The sequence below is a fragment of the Bidens hawaiensis genome, unplaced genomic scaffold (genome assembly GCF_021521415.1).
Source record: "Bidens hawaiensis isolate Kalapana, Puna unplaced genomic scaffold, B.hawaiensis_p1.1 tig00009799_1, whole genome shotgun sequence".
NCBI lineage: Eukaryota > Viridiplantae > Streptophyta > Magnoliopsida > Asterales > Asteraceae > Bidens > Bidens hawaiensis.
In genome coordinates this window covers 133,069-146,913 of record NW_027491733.1, presented here as the reverse complement: position 1 = coordinate 146,913, position 13,845 = coordinate 133,069, and the positions used below count along the sequence as shown (strand labels likewise).

The 13,845-nt window shown below is 33.0% G+C and overlaps 1 pseudogene; it reads right to left on the bottom strand.

Annotated features, from left to right (window-relative positions):
• Nucleotides 1-4,665: 4,665 nt before the first annotated feature.
• Nucleotides 4,666-7,115, bottom strand: LOC143533577 (G-type lectin S-receptor-like serine/threonine-protein kinase At2g19130 pseudogene; annotated as a pseudogene).
• Nucleotides 7,116-13,845: the final 6,730 nt, after the last annotated feature.

Genomic DNA, 13,845 nt, shown 5'->3' with positions numbered 1-13,845 from the left:
TGAAAATACAACCGAAAGCGCGTTAAGGAAATTGAAACGATCGAACCTCATGAACTATAATTAAATATATAAAATTAAAGACTAACTAACGGGATTAAAAAGGTTAAGTAATTTAATTTTAGAGATTATGCATTAATTTATTATAGACAAAATGGCAAAAGACGTCCTTTACGTTTGATCGTTTTTTCAGTAGACGTCCTTTAGCAAAAAAAAAAAAGCAGAAAACATACTTATGTATCAAATCCTATTCACGTTAAGTCCTTTGGCTCTAACCCAGTTAATTTTTCTCGTTAAATATGATCATGTGCAAGGCACATAAGGGTATTTTTGTAATTTTATATAATTATTTAATAATTAAAACTTAAAAAGAAAAAGATAGACTCTCTCTCTCTTTCTCTCTCTCTCTCTCTCTTCACCATCTTCTTTCTTCTCTCTATAACATCCACCACCACAATAAAAAACCAAACAACCATAACCATTTGCCGACCACCACCACCAACCACTTGCCGTCGTTACCACCGACTTAGCCGCTGCCACCACCTATTTCCATCATTGCTGGAGCAATCAACCCCCAATCTCCGGTTCACTCCACCACCGTCAGCCTCCAAAACACCCCGTCGCCACCACCACCTGTAACCAGCCACCCGTCGCCACCACTTGCCGCCAACACCCCATCACCACCACTCGCTGCCAACACCCCGTTGCCCAATTTCAGTCGTCGTCGAAGGGGTTGTCGAAGAAGATGATATCGAACCCCCCAATTTCAGGTTCGATTTTGGATCTTTTATACCTGGTTCATCAAATAAACTTTGATTTGTTTTGATTTAGGTATAATTTGTCTTCGATTTAGGCCAGATATGGTCCTATTCATTCCTTTAGATCTAGGGTTTTTATGGTCCGATTCAACCGCCGGTGTTTGGGTTTGGTGTGGTGGCCAACGGTGGTGGCAGTGAGAGTTGATAGGAGATAGTGTGAGAGAGAGAAAGGGGGGGATGAATCAGTGGTGGTTGAGTCGTGGTGGATGGTGGTGATGAATCAGTGTGAGAGAGAGAGGGAGGAGAAAGTGTGAGAGAGAGGGAGGATAGAGAATATGAGAAAGAAATATATATTTAAAATCTTTATTAATTTTTATTTTTTTCCCAAACTATAAGCAATCTACACAAATAATCTCTTAAGGAGTAGAAAGACAAATTTACCCTTGTGTGCCTTGCACATGACTATATTTAACGAAAAAAATTAACTTGGTTAGTACCAAAGAACGCAACATGAAAGGAATTTGAAACATGATGTATGTCTTTTGCTATTTCTTTCATCAAAGGACGTCTAACAAAAATCAGGTCAAACATAAAGGACGTCCTTGGCCATTTTGTCTTTATTATATCTTCTATTATTTTATGGCATTTTATATTATAATATTATTTTAAGCTTTAACGGAATTTTAACGATTTTATATTATTTTAATCTTATTTAATTAAGGGCTTATTACTAAAATGAGAATTATATATTTACCGGAACGTTGATTTTAACGGTATAATTTCTATCTTGTTACGTTTACAATTGTCTTAGCGTTTTATAAAGTTAACGAAATGGAAGAAAAAATAAAATAATAATATTCGGGTTTCACGAACTTAACGGAAAAAGTGGGTTTTTAGGTGAAAAATGATAAAAATTAATTTGTAATTAATTTTATTTAACTTAAAATAATTTTATTTTTAATACAATTTTTAATAAGATATCATAGAAATGATCAAATCAACTAACATGACAAAACCCACTGATGAAATAAGTACCAGTTTCGTTGTTCGGTCAATATCGGTTTGATACGTAACTAATAGTTGGTAAAAACTTTTCATCGTCATGGAAATACTAACCCCTCATTGCCTTTCACTCAACATTCTTTTATATTTTTAAACACAAATAATATTAAAATTTATAAAGCAATCACTTATCGTCGTCGAATAATTGAAATGAATAATTATATTCAACCGAAGTCGAAGTTACCAATCCAAACACATGTGGAAACCATTTACGGTGTGCGAAAGTTTTATGATACTAAAAAAATATTTTGAGATAGGAATATTAATATTCATTTCATTTTTATAGGTTGATCAAATAAGACAAATGAATAGTAATGATTCATTTCTACTTCTTTTTCTATTCCATTAGCTCCAACCAAACATATCCTAAGAGCATTTTCAATCCGTTCATCAAATTATGTGAGTGAATTTTTTATATTATAGGGGGTGATTTAGGATATTGTGAGTGAAGTAGAGAGAAAATGTTATGATTTTTCTATATATTTAAAAAGTTTCTATAGTACCCTAATTTTTTTTACTATTTTTGAAAGTGTTTGTAAGTATAAGAGAGATAAAAAGTAATGATAAATATATTTAAAAGTATTATTTAATTAAATAAGAGGAAAAAAATAGTAATTTTTAGTATACATTTGAATTTGAAGATAGACATGAGAAATAATAACAAGATGCGCCCGTAGCTGTATTGTTGTAAGGCTGAGGGGTGCGGAGCGCTAGTCAGGGCGCGAGAGGACGTTCGCTCGCGCCCCGGGGCGCGAGAGCCACACCACCGGGGCGCGAGAGGGGCGCGAGAGGGGCGCGAGAGCGGAAAACGAGGCAGGCGCCAGGAGGCTCGCGCGCGTGAATGGACTGTGGGAAATGGGAAAGAGCCGTTGGAGGCTTTAATAATGAATAAAAAAATTTCTGATGGATTAATAAACAACTTTCGAAAGGATTAAAACCCTAACCAACTTTCTGATGGATTAATAAACAACTTGGTAAAGGGAGAAAAGAAAACCTGAATTATTGGTCGCCATGGCAGTTAAGGGAGAGATGATTCCGGTGAAGAAACAAACCCCACCACCAGATTATTATTAAGATATAAAAGGTTAGGTTCGGAGGCTGCTTTGAAAATATTATTATTAAAATCCTGGTTATCATGTAACAATTATTGATGTTCAAAGTTCGTTTGAAATCTTGAAAACGTTTAAACCAATCGCCACTTTTGATTAGCTGGTTTATGAATGTTCAAACCATAGAAAACAGTTCGGTTTATGGTTTATATCAAAAATAGGCCATATAAAACCGGACCGGACTGTAAACTTATTATTGAAACTCAATGCGTGAAACCAAACCATTAATTTTTTTTTATATATTAATGTGTTTTTTTAATTAATGTGTGTTTGTTTAAATAATTACTTGTTTTTTTAATAATACGTTTTTTAATACATTTATAAAAAAATAAAAAAATAAACCGCTCGCGCCCCCTCTCGCGCCCCTCCACACCATGCCCCGGGGCGCTATCACCACTACCAATACCCATCTTATCAAGTTTCTCTCTCTGCCACACGTCACAATATTATTGGATGGCGCCCCCACTCACGCCCCCTCTCGCGCCCCCCACACCCCTCAGCCTAATATGAGGATTGAGTGGGCTGGAAACGTGTGAGTTTGTGCCCTGATGATGGTCTGCTTGTGACGTGAGCCTATAGTGAATAATTCAATCGAAAGGAAAAAAAAAGTGAAATGAAGAGAAAAATGTGTGTGGGCTTGAGTTAGAGGTGGATAAAACCGGTTTCAGGCCTAAACCGGATAGGTTTGGAAACTAGAGCCACCAGTATACAATCGATCTTTGTGGTCTAAATCTATTTATATTATTAAAGCAACACAATGTTTTATCTGTCATTCAATTAGATCTTTCACATACACTACCAAATGTACAAGTTTCTATTTTTACAATTTCCCCTAAATGAATGATAAAATGAAAAATATGTTGTTGGTTGGAATCAAACACACTAACTTACTTTTAAAATGCTTATGGCTTACCAACTCAATTAGAATGAATTGATGTTAGCATTTTCTTTTACTTAATTGTTATAGATTCACAACATTTCATTTCATTTTATTTTTTTAACTACCCGTGTTTACACGAGCTTTATCCTAGTTATATATTGAAGCGGTTTTAAGAAAAACCATCACAAAAAACCTATTTGAAAACAAGAGATAAAAACATAAACCGCTTTAAAAAAAGTAGGATTTTACAGCGGTTTTGAGATATCGCCTCAAAAAATACAACTTTTAAAGAGATTTTCAAAATTCACCTAAAAAATAAATCTTTTGAATCGGTCTTTTAACAACCGCTCTAGAAAAATACATCTTTTAAAGGAGTTTTTTAAATGGGTTTCCCCAAACTAGTTCGGTTGAGAAACAACTTTCCAAGTAGAATAAGATCATATCAGTTTTGTTTGAAACCAGTTTGAAACTGGATATATAGGATCGGATTGGTTTAAACGGTTTCAACGAATTATTTCTCAAACCGATTACAAACCACCTACTCAGGGGTGCACCTCTAGTTATTATATAACATGTCCTCTTGTTTAACATACGTGAACTTATAACCACAGTCCACAGAGCAAAGACTATAAACATTATTCATACGATTACCATTTCTCAACTAGTAAGCGTTATTGTATCATGTTTCGACACTTACAAAATGAGACTCATCACTCAACCTACATAACAATGTAACACCAAGGCTAGCAACCAACTATAACAAGTGCGTATGTGTACCTTAACTACCTCATGAAAGATATATAATGACAATTACACATATACATATATCCTTATTTCTGCAATTAACGTACAACTCTCCTCAATGGGATGCGGCACTCTTCGCTTGAGAAACATGGCTCGAAGGGTTGCTATGAGCTTGCGAACTTTGGCTTGTCGATGACTCGGTGAAGAAAACAACATCATCACCGTTATCAACAAACAACTGAAGGGAACGCGGCTTTGGAGGCATGTTAACCTCTAAAACCCCATCGAGAATTTGTTCTACTTGACTCATCGCAGGTCGGTTTTCCTCATCGTCTTGTATACACCAACACGCAACCTTACATAGCTTTGTCAGTTCCTCTATACTTGCTTTGCCGTTTAATCTCGGGTCTAACAAGGTGATAATATCCTCACCACCGATAAGAGCGTTCGCGACTCGCATTGGGAAAAACTTATTTTTCCCATCTTCCGAATGCTCTGAATTACGTGCACCACTTATGAACTCAAAAACCATCATCCCGTAGCTGTAAACATCGGCTTTAGTCATGATTGCGACTCCAGATAACCATTCGGGTGCTAGATACCCTCTCGTCCCCCTCATCGTGGTCAAAACTCTACTAAAATCGCGCCCAACAAGCTTCGCAAGACCAAAATCCGCTACTTTAGGACATAAGTCACCGTCCAAAAGTACGTTTTCGGGCTTTATATCGCAATGAATAATACGATCACGACATTTCTCGTGAAGATAAACCAACCCCCGAGCAGTTCCCAATGCAATATTATACCGCGTTTTCCAGTCTAGAAGCTTGTCCCTACTGAAAAGATGCGCGTCTAGAGACCCGTTCGGCATGTAATCATACACTAAAAGCTTACTGTTACCTTCTGAACAAAACCCGCGAAGGCGTACAAGATTTACATGTTGAATAGTCCCAATTGTGCTTACTTCTGTTCTAAACTGCTTTTCACCTTGACTAACACTTTCAAGTTTTTTAACCGCTACGACACTCGAATCAGGCAATGTACCTTTGAACACAGACCCGAACCCCCCACCCCCTAATTTCTCTGAGAAATTCTTGGTTGCGCTTTGCAGATCTCTATAAACAAACGAAACCAACGAGCCTTCGACTGATGTTTTCCTAGTAAATTTCCGGTTTCGATATATCAAAAACCATATCAACCCCACAAGTACCACCATACCAACGACTGAACCAACAACCGTGCCAATTATAACCCCGTTGTTCTTGGTTTCACTTGGTAGATCTCTTGAAGCAACTTTGACATTAATTGTTATCTCATTGCTATTATCTTCTGAAAGATTCAAGAGGTCCCCATCCCAAATAGAACAACCACTGTTATCATAAGAGTAAGCACTACAATTACAATTATTCGAACAAGAACTTTCACATTCGCCCGAGCTTCCAACATCCAAAGAAGTCGAATTCTGAGTCTTGTTCCTTGTAGATGAAATCTTGAGAAACCCATATCTTTCAGAAGTCCTCCTGCATTGCAAACCGGTTATTCTCACACACCCGCCCGAGAAATCATTCACATCCCAATCGCGTTGCGATCTAGGTCGAAAACCAATTAAGCAATTGCAAAATGGTAACCTACTTTCTCTACATGACCCAAAAGCCCCACAATAATCATAAACCTCACATTGTTTTCTAGGTTGGGACCAAAACAAGTTCCATTGTCGTGTGGCGTCTAACCACGACAACTGCTTAACTTGACCCGAAACATCCATTATAAATCTAGATATGATGGACGGATTATACAACGAATAAGTAAAATAACTTTCGTTTTCGTTCGATACATAGCTAAAGTTATAAATATAATTCAACCGCATTTCCGGAACCAAACTAAACAGTTTATTCTTCTCATCCCAAGATCCACTAGTCCAATAATCAGTAGTTCTATTCCATTTAATTTTATATTGTTTCCCTAATGGATCAAGCTCTAAAGAAAACAACCCTTCTGCAGGATCATCCAAGCTTTTCCAAGAAGTAAGAAGCTTCTTACTCTTGGTAATATTATCATAAGCAAGCCTAGCACCAGGCAACCAAGTATGCGCAGGATAATCAAAACTTTGCCAAATATTTTCGCTCGAATTCAACCCGGTTTTCAACACTAAGTTACCATCATCAAGAAGAACAGCAATCACAGAAGTTAAAGCAGATGAATTCACTCTAGTTGACCAGATTTCAGATTTTGATTCATTTAACAGCACTAAGTTGCTACCATTGATTTTCAATTCTGATTTGGATGGATGTAAAACAGGAATTTGTCTATTTGCCACCCAAGCAACTGTTGGTGGGTTGGTGGAGACTTTGTTATACCATATACCTATGTAATAGTTTGATGAGTTACCTGCTTTGAAGAATCCCAGTTTGAAGTTGCTATCTTTGGATATGATTGTTTGATCTCCAGATATGGATCGGTTGGCGGTGATGGTGTCAGCTCCGGATGAGAGAGAAATGATGAGAGAGAAGGAGATCAGTAACCGCAGGAAGGCCATTAAAGTGTCGGTGAGGCACATGAATTGAGAGAATTTGGCATATAAAAGAAAGATGTGGGGATTGCAAAAAGATATTTAAGGTTGTGATGTGTTTCAGAGATAAGTTTTTGTCTGGTTTTTGAGTTGTGTCTGTGTGTGGTGGGTTGGTTTGAAAAGTCTGAAAAGAAAATTGGGTTGACTTGTGGAAAGAATTGATCGACCCATCCAGATGATGCATGATTGGAGTGATTCACGGTTCAAAAACATATATACTATTTTATATATGGAAAATTGCATAAACTATTATTTGTAGAAATTTCAATAATCGTAAAAACGTGTATTTTTTCTTATGAGCGTTTGAAACCAGTTTAATATCTGATCGAATCTATCTGATCGATGGGAAGTCAAGCATTGACATTTTAGGTCTGACCCACACAGGAACACGTACCATCAAAGAAACCTACAATTTTAAAAAAATCCTTTTGAATCATGTTTTGAAATGGACAATAAGATCTTAATTTTTGTCACACCCCAACCGACGGCGGAATACGTCGAGGTGAGACGGTGATTGTTCATAGCACATGATACTACGTCTTACAATAGTCGTTAAATTTAATTTAATATCAAGCAATACAGAGATACAATGAATTGTTTTATAGTCATCTAGGTCCAATCATGCAATCTTATATCTTGCATCAAGTAATCTTCAACAAACAAATTTCCCATACCTGAAAAACATGCGAGAGTGTCAACTAAAAATAGTTTGTGAGAACATAGGTTTTAATAAAATAAGTTTTAAGTTGAAAGCAATCCATATGTGTTACGTTACTTTGTATACTTTGTGATTACAACCAAACCTCTGACACGTTTAGCGAGTCGTCTAATCAACGATTAGACTATTATGTTTAATATTTAACGATCGTCGGATTCTGAACACACAAGCCTCTACCTAAGGCCTGCATGGGCGGGTCGGGCCAATAGATCTATCATCATACTACCAAGGGCTTTAACAAGTTAATGGTTGTACATGCGATTAAGTATACACTTGTAATAATCACACAATGAATATCATGAATATAGCTTGAATCAAATAACATGTAAAACAAATTGATTATGCATGTTTCCACCCCGAAGTATAAAACGTTTAAAGCATGTAAAAGGGGCTATGAACTCACCTTCGTTGATGAATTGAGACTTGTAACGCTTTTGTTTAGAGCCCTAATGATCAAGAAAGTTGTTAGAATGTGACCCTATTTCGGTGGAATAGAATCTCCGACCTCAGGTTCCCAGGAAAAGGTAAGTGGGTCCATTCACGCCCAGACACGCCACTTGGTTTTTCCTTAGGCCGGTGTTTGTTTGGAAGTACAATTGGATTTTAGGGTTTCAAGTGATACTTTATGGTTTAGGGTTTTAGATTATCTTTTCCAGAAAAGAATAGGTTGTTTACTATTCAAGACACGAATTTTTAAAAATAGTAAACCTTTGAGTTAGATTACGAAAATTTTATATCTTGTAACCGTATGAGTTTTTTAACATATATATTTTTTATAAGATTTAAGTGTTTATAAAAAAATATATAAAATTAATAGACTACCAAGGGGTCTGATTCTGAGTCAGTTTAGTAGAAAAATCACTAAAAATCGATACTTTAACAAATTGAGGAGATTCCAGTTGGATAATTTTTATAATTAGAAGGTCTACAATATATCCAAAAATTGGGTCATAATTCGTAAACATGAGTGAGTTATGACATTCGTTTTGAGGCTAAAGTTATCTGTTAGGATTTTCAGCAAGACCCTTTGTTAAAGAAAAATAATAAAAACGTTTTTAAAATTTATAAAATTTTACACCAAAAATTACAGAGATACTAGACACATAAAGAACCAATTTAGGCTTTTGAAATTCGTGATTTGGATATATTATGATCGAGATCTAAGCGTTGAAATAAAAGGTTTTTCTGCAGAATGAAAGAACAAAACATTATACGGAAATTAGAACTTACTAGGAAGGAAACGAGTTGTGAATCTTTGAGAGGATGATGATCACGAATTTTTAACCTTGGGGCTTTGGAATATGCAGGTTTGGAATGAATTTTAGGGGTGCTAGAGAGTTCTATTTATAAGGGTGTTTAGAGAAGAGATTATGATGAATTAGAGATATAATTTGACTAGGACTTGAATTCAAATTTGGATAAGGCTAATCTTGGAGATCAAGAATAGAATATTCTAGAAGGTTATTCTTAATTTGAATTTAAGGATATAAATAAAATTACTTTAGGATAAAATTGACAATGACAAATATTAAATCTAGGCATTCCTGATTAAACGTGTCACGTTAACGATTAACCATGTATAACTAAATGTACATAGAAACATGTAATTGTGCATATGAAAATAATATTAATAACTAGAAATAAATAATATATGATTCCATAATAATATAGATGGTGAATTAATACATGGACCTTATTAAATACGAGTATAAAAGACTAGTGATTTCATGCATGAAAATGCATAGGTGTTACAATTTTTAACCATCACCCCCATATCATTGAGTCCGAATGCCAATTACGTAAAACCATGATTTGCATCTACTTTAATATATACTTTGTTAGTTTGTGAAAAGTTACTCGTAAAATTTCTTGATAAAATACTTACTTTCCTAATTTTATATAGATGTATTGCATAGTGAAACTGCAAATATAGAAAATGGATCGATTAATTATTTTATTACTTAAGAAAAAAATAATAGTATATGTGTGTTGCAGGTAATTTGGGTTGTATTACCTAAAACCATATCCATTACATATTGAAAATTTTAATGCTAATTTCATTCTCAAATATTTGTCCCATTTTCTGTTGAGAGAATATTTAAGGTTTCGTGCTCGGGTTCATATGCCATCTCTAGTTATGTGCTGGTTCAAACTCAAAAACTTAGCACTTAATACGAATTAACATAAGTGAAAGCTAATTATTAAAAATGCATAGAAAACGGGCTCGGATTGAAGTTTATGAACAAGTGAAACCTTAAGTGTATAGTTCCGCTATGATGAATACTATCCGATACAAAAATTTCACGTAATGACAATATCATAAATAGGTGACACAACTAGGAAGGAGAGTGTTGGGTCGTTTTCAATAGCATGTTCTCACATTAAATGTATTTGTTTAATTGCATATTAAGTATAATTAATGACAACTAATATTTTTTTTTTATTTTTTTACACCCAACAAAAACAAAATTGGCTAGGTACTTCGTACAGGGTAAAGTTAAAATGCAAATTGAAACCAAAATGAGAAGTGTGAGAAGGATTTGTGACTGTACAAAAAACTCTTTAAAAATAATTTAAAAAAAATCATAACTCAAAATATAAATAAAAAACAAAAAAATTTAAAAAATTAAAATATTTCCCCCACCATTCTCGTTCAAAAAAAATTGATGAAAAAACACAATGCCGAGATCAAAGACACAATAACGAAAATAAACAAAATACACAATAGGTCGCAAAATATAACACAATGCCGAATAAAATATAACACAATGTTGAAGTAACATAACATAATATTAAGAAAAAAGACACAATATCAAGAAAAAAAGATACAATCAATGAAGAAAATAAACACATAATACAATAATAAACAAAAAGACACGCTGATCTTTTTCAATCAACATAGTTTTTTTTTGTTTTTAGAACGAGAAAGATGGTGTAAATATATTTGTATTTTTACTCTTTTTTCCTTTTTTTTATTAAATTTTGAGATATGATTTTTTTATTAATTTTTGGTTTTAGATATATTACACTTAATATCTTGAAGCATTAATGTTATTTTAAGTTTTTAACGGATTGTAAATGGTTTATATTATTTTAATGTGAAAGTTACAATGATTTACAAGGTAGGGGTTTTATCTCAAAAGAAATTATGTTTTTAAATTCAAGTTAGCTAATTAAACTATAATGAGCTTAAAGTTAACGGATTGAGATTAACGAATTATGAGCTGACAACGGATTACGTTTAACGAATGATAAGTTAATAAATTTGAACAAAACAATTAAATTTAACTAAGTATAAGCTAACGAATTAAGGTTTACGAATTATAAGCTAACGGTTTGAAGTTTAACTCATTCAAGTTCAACGACTTAAAATTATCTAATTAGCGTTTAACGGATTAAAAGTTAATAAATTAGAGTAACGAGAATTTAACTGATTTTAATGAAATTGGAAGTTAGGTTTTAGTTGAAAATGATTAATTATAATTTACAAAATTTTATTTAGTTTTAAAAATAAATTTATTTGGTTTATTATGATTTTTAAATAATTTAATTGATTTTTAATATATTTATCTTGAATTATAATATAAAAGGAGGGGTTTAAAAATAAAGTATCAAAAGAAATAAAGGCTGACCGGGGTTCGAACTCGGGTATATACCCTCAGAATCAAGTGACCTAACCAACTGCTCCAGTTTACACGCTAGTTTTCATAACAAACAGATTAAATAAATGTAATGGTTCAATTCCTCATCTTCCTCTTTAACAATAAACCCTAGAGATCTAATATGGTCAATTGATTTCATGTTTACTTAATTAAGGTTAGGGGTTTCAGTTGTCGGTCAAAAATAAATGAAAACCATATAAAGTTTGCCCGGAAAGATGACGATTGGATGATGAACACGAGCTCGCCGGAAACAAACTATAACGGAGAATTTAAGTATCTTAGAGAGTATTTTAGTGGATTTGGAGGGTGTGAACAAGTTTATATGAACGAGAGGATCCTATTTATACTAATAACTAAAACGTGTTTCGTTAAATCATTGATAATTGCTTTGACTGTTTTCCCGGTCAATTCGCGAGTTGATTACGGCTTAATTGGGACGTTTTAACACAATTATACTAAGGTTATTGTTTATTATCGAAGCCAAAAAGTCGTTACAACAAATTAATGGGTCAAAAAAGGATTTTAGGGGTGTTTTGGAGCTTACCGGCGGTGTTTTCCAGTCGCTGGATTTGTTGCCGGTAAAACATGGAACGAAGATGGTAGGCTGAAGGGTTTTATATTTTAATAATAGAATTTGAATATATTTACATATTGCATCCCTCATGTTTTAAGATGATTTAAAAATAAAATTAGAACATAACTTAAATATTTACAATATAAACCTAGAACTTTGAAATGCTTTAATAATTAAAAGAAAGTTTAATTACTTGAATATTTTTCATATTATACCCGAACAGTTTGCGGATTGATTAAACTTTAAAACCCAGAGTTTTGATTTTTTTAGCAAAATCAAAGAAAGAAACGAACGAACATAATTCCTTGTGAATATTATATTAATAATAAATGATGAACAAAATGCATTGCAACGAAACTTGAGAATATATATATATATATATATATATATATAAATTTAAAAACTCCTAAAAACTCCTAAAGAATTATTTTTAATTAAAAATAAAAAAAATATTTTCAAAATTCTGTTTTAGCCATTATTCTTATATTTCATTCAAAAAAAATAAAAAAAACAAAAAAAACCGTTGTAATGCACATACGTATTACTGTGCGATACCGTTGTATTGCACATGTGTATTACTATGTATTTTTGAGTTTAACAGTGTTTTATTGCATATATTCAATATTTGTGTATTTTATATGTGTAGCAGTGTTGTATTATATGAAAAAAAATAATAATAAAATAAAAGTCGATGTGGTGCACGTGTGCATTAATGTTGTATTACACATACGTACTAATATGTATTCGATGTGTGTATTAGTCTTATATTGCATATATACAATAGTGTGTATCAAATATGTGCAATGGTGTTGTATTCTATGCAATACAAACACTTTTGCATATATGCAATGCACACTATTACACATGCGCACTATACCGACGAGGTTATCGACAAGTTTTTTTTTTGAACTAATAACAACATATAAGAATAATGGGAAAAATAAAAGAAACTTCAAAAAAAAAAAATTTTTAAGTTAAAAAATAGTTTTTTAGAAGTTTTTAAGAGTTTTTAAGTTTTCTTTTTAAGAGGAGCTTTCACTAGAACCAACCCCTATATATATATATTTATATATGTATGTATATTCTCTATAAACAAAAACCAAAATTTTGAAATGGATCGTGTTTTCAGGTTTGAAAAGTAACGAATGTTACAAAAATATATCATAGTTCAAGGGCCAAGTCATAACTTATATTTTATTTTGTTTTTAATATAACTTTAAAAGATGAGTTAAGTGCCATTTTAGTACCTGTGGTTTGTCCAATTACGCAACTTTAGTACCGGTTTTGAATTTATTGTAAATGGCTACCTCACTTTTCTAAAACTTGCAATTTTAGTACTTTTTTCTAACCCCGCCTATTTTCTCCGTTAAGTCAGGGACAAATTAGTAATTTCGATTATTTTATTTATTTTCTCTCTAGAGCTAAGTGCTATTTTCATACCTGTAGTTTATTCAATTATGCAACTTTAGGACTTTTTTCTTAAATTTATTACAACTAGATACTTTTATTAGTTTTGAATAGATAGACAAATCAAAAGAGACATTACATATTACAATTAAAAAGGTAACTAAAGGACATGATAAAATATAATGTATAACATATTTTTTAGCCTTTTTTTATTGATTGCCAATTTACTTCTAGTAGCTCAAGATCCGAGTTCATGTTAGCCATTTTTCTTGCATTTTCTTTATATGCATGATTTTTTTTTCAAAAGTTCGGGTATGATAGCAGTAGCTCTTTAACACATCGGAGGATCAAGCAAATAGCAATCACAC